Genomic DNA, 3,485 nt, shown 5'->3' on the forward strand with positions numbered 1-3,485 from the left:
CCCCCCCCCCCCCCCCCCCCCCCCCCCCCCCCCCCCCCCCCAAAAAAAAAAAAATCTGTCAGGCTGTCCAGCTCTGCGAATAAACATAGCTTGGCAGCCACTCAGAGCGCTGGGTGTTCTGCCACTGCATCTGTTTAAACAGTGGTGTTGAAGCTGGACATTAGGTGCAAGGCTGAACTAATATGGTGTCCCTGTTGCTGTGTTGGTGAGAGTGACTGAACCCCCTGCTCTGGCTCTGTCCTTCTATAGTTTTAGACTTGCAGACCCTAGGCATCTTTGATACTTTTAAATGTGACCAAAATTATTTCAAATTGATTAGTGTGTCTATCAGCAGGTCGATTCCTTTTTTGTTCCAGGCCTTAATGTGTGAAATGCAAGCCACAGGGTGATGCGTACAAACTTCAAAATTGTTATTGGTGTGCTATACAGCGTGCTATGTATGGACCTTTTGAATTGAGAAATGTTTGGAAAGTTTTTGGATTGCACAGGTGCTGCATGTTTTGGCACAGTGCACTACATGTGTCACCGTGCCAAAATCTTATCTTTGGTTCCTGAAAGAGGGTTAATGTATGTTTTCCGCTTTGTCTTTCTAAAGGCTCTGTCAACAGCTGATTCATTTAGCTCAGTTTTGAATTTGTAGCCTTGGTAAACTTTTGCACTCCCATGGATAAGATTTTTGGCAACCATACAGTGGGAATGTTTTTATACGTATGATCTGCATAAATCCATGTTATCAAGTACTTCAGAAAGTTTAACTCTTACCTGGTAACTAGTTAACTACCACATTACCATTTTACATATTAAAACTAGAGAATTAGCATTTTGACATCATTAATATGGGGTGATTTACCTGAGATTTCATGTTTTTTTTTTTTTTTTTTTTTTTGTGACTGCAGTGTATTATCCAGTAGTCATGTATTAGCCAGTGATTGCAGGGTTATGATTTTTTTATGCAGAAAAAATACACTCCGTCCTATAAATGCAGTTATTTTGAGGTTTATTTTATTTTATTTTTAAGATTACAACGGATGATGACCCAGACTTGAACCCCAACAAAGTAATTACTCTTGTTTTTTTGAGTCTGACATTTGTGTCTATTGATCATGATATTTACACAACCATTAGTAGCACTGCAAGATTCAAAGAGAGAGCACAATCTGAATTAAGTTTAAAACAAGATGGCATGTTCTAGCTCAACATGAGTAAATTAAAACAGCAAAAATTTATTTTGATCATAACACCAAAACATTATTTTATTTCATCTCGCTAATCCTGCTGTCCCACTTCTGCTTTAAGTGTCATAATATAATTATGAACGACGTTGTGAATTGGTGTAAAACCAGTGGCGGTTCTATAATGCGGGGCGCTGGGGCGCCCCCCCCCCCCCCCCAAATGCGAAATAATTATAAAATAAAAATTGTTTTTCTCGTACAATGCACCTGGTAGTCTGTCAGCGACTGCCAGCATTCATTAAAAATTGGTTAGTGTGATTATAGCCTACTTCCTCGGTGAAGGGCGCCGGCCAAATGAGTGTGTATGTAAGTCTTTCAACTTTTGGCAAGCAGATGACCTGAGGCTGCTCTCTAAATGGTTGCTTCAGATTTTCCACGGGGCGCAGCTCTCTGCGCCCCAGACACTCCTACTTTTATTGGCAGCAAATTGGTAATGTTTTTTGATCTAATGTGATTGGACAATTCTCAACGCTATATTTCATGTTCACGCCCGCCATTAATATAACTACCGATGCGCGACTGTCACTCCTGCTCCTTAGCTAGCTGACAAGTACTTTCAGGAGATGGCAACTTCAAGTAGAACCGCGGAAATCAAAGGAAATTTGGTTATTTCCTTACAAAAACGCCCTTCCACAAGGCGTTCACCTGAAGAACAAAAGAGGATAAAGGAGCTTGGACCGGACCAACCCATTTTACAAATTCAGCAGCAGGCAAGTGATCGAGGACGAGCATACACCCGGAACAGGTTCTTGTTCTGACAAACGGAGTTGGCTAGCTGGATGTGGTGTAAGTAATGCCTTTTATTGCTTTCCCTGTTTGCTATTTCAAAGTGTTGGCACCGAAGCGTTGTGGACAACGACGGGGGTACAAGACCTATAACATCTTTCTGAAAAATGCAAACGCCACGAAAGTAGCCGCAGCCGTCTAGACAATAGTATGAGACTAAATTTTTTTGGCAGGTTTAGCACTGCTGAACAGCTAGATGAAGGCTACAGGATTGGCATTAGAAGGCACAACGAAGAGATTACAAAATCGACACATCCTGTCCAGAATAATAGACTATGTTAAATTTTGTGGAGCCTTTGAATTGGCTTTGCGTGGCCACGATGAGAGTGAGAGCTCCGATAATCCCGGGATATTCCGTTGGTGAATTTTGTTGCCTCCTTTAAACTTCAGCAGTCACATTCACATTTTGTCCAGCAGATGGCAGCAGAAGGCTCTATAAATGACATTGGAGTTAGCTAATATTTTCCTACTTTTTTATGACTTCATAGAATGTAACAGTGGCAGTAAAAATAACTTTAGTAGTTCCATATTTGGAAATTGAGCTGTTGCCTGTTGGTAACTTTAGGTGATGTAGGGGGAATGGGCATTTTGTCATCTCTACATATTATTTTATATTATTAAGGAGGGCAAAATATGTTCAAGTAGTGCTACTGGCCAGTGTTTAGGCAACATTAGTGTGTTGTGTTGTTTTTAGATTTATTTATTTTTTTATTTTATTTTATTTGCTGAGCTATGAAGTGCTGCTTCAGTTTGTTTGTCCCCCCCAAAACTGCCCCCCCCCCCCCCCCCCCAAATGTTTTATCACCAGCCGCCACTGTGTAAAATTTTTAAATGTCCTGCATTCCAAAGATGCAGCATTCTTTGGGCTGGTGCAATCTCTGATTATCTGCCACTTCAATAAGGCAATGTCCCAGAAATTTCCCCTCTTACTATTATTGGGGTACTTTGGTGCTGTCTGTGGTTGTAAACGTTCTGCTCAGATGGGTTTGCCAATAATTGATGCTGTTTTCATGTCTGATGGCAGAGATGTGCTGACTTCACTGACTGCCATTTAAGAGACTGTCAGGTAAGCATCTAGAGAGGGGATGTCATGGAGAATTGCAAGCAAGGACTCAAATGGTCCATGCTGTTAAAACTGTGCATCGATTTTAAAATGTTGTCCATGCTTCTGCTATTGGTAACTTAGAAACATGCACGTCTCAGTTACCACAATTTTTAAAGGGATGGTTCACTTTCGGAACCTTTTGATATTTCAGTTTTAATATTTTAAGTTGGCTCAGATATTTTTATAATCTTTTTGTGTGATTATGGAAATTTTAGATACTTAAACTAAATACTTTAACTAAAATTATTAAAGTATACTGTAATGGCTGGTATTCATGGCCTTGTGGCCAGTGTGAGAGTACAGTTCACTGGTTGCCAGTGTGCATCCATCGGTTTCTCAAGGTGCATCACTGGATACATCAG

The 3,485-nt window shown here is 40.5% G+C and overlaps 1 long non-coding RNA gene across 1 annotated transcript in view; it reads right to left on the minus strand.

Annotated features, from left to right (window-relative positions):
- LOC118225442 overlaps positions 1-2,228 on the minus strand; it is a 17,769-nt gene extending 15,541 nt beyond the window's left edge. The window contains exons 1-2 of the long non-coding RNA XR_004764827.1: positions 2,139-2,228; positions 1,285-1,286 (exon numbers count right to left, since the gene is read on the minus strand). This is a non-coding gene — a long non-coding RNA (uncharacterized LOC118225442). The remainder of the gene's footprint in view (positions 1-1,284; positions 1,287-2,138) is intronic.
- Between the last annotated feature and the right edge of the window lie 1,257 nt (positions 2,229-3,485).

This window comes from Anguilla anguilla, chromosome 4 (genome assembly GCF_013347855.1).
Source record: "Anguilla anguilla isolate fAngAng1 chromosome 4, fAngAng1.pri, whole genome shotgun sequence".
NCBI lineage: Eukaryota > Metazoa > Chordata > Actinopteri > Anguilliformes > Anguillidae > Anguilla > Anguilla anguilla.